This window comes from Arachis ipaensis, chromosome B06, assembly GCF_000816755.2.
Source record: "Arachis ipaensis cultivar K30076 chromosome B06, Araip1.1, whole genome shotgun sequence".
Lineage (NCBI taxonomy): Eukaryota > Viridiplantae > Streptophyta > Magnoliopsida > Fabales > Fabaceae > Arachis > Arachis ipaensis.
The window spans coordinates 27862203-27862523 of NC_029790.2; positions in this window are offsets into that span (position 1 = coordinate 27862203).

Consider the following 321-nt stretch of genomic DNA (forward strand, 5'->3'; position numbering starts at 1 on the left):
TGGTACTTACGCTGAGTAGTATTGTGAGTTTTGGATGTGTTATTTGCAATTTGAATGAGAATAAATTGAATAAGAGAACTTCTAACTTAGTTGTTGATTATACTGTCAAAATAGTTATCTCGAAAGTAGTATAATATGTGAAATAATTTCGATTTCAGAATGAATTTCGTTATTTTGTATTAATTTTTTTAGATATACAGCCAATTAAATTATTTTTTTCTTTCGTTTCTTTTCTCTCTTTTTTCTTTCTTCCACTTTTAGTCAAAAAAAAAAAATTTTGAACGTATAGTTTGAAATGAGATATATAAATAATTATTCTAA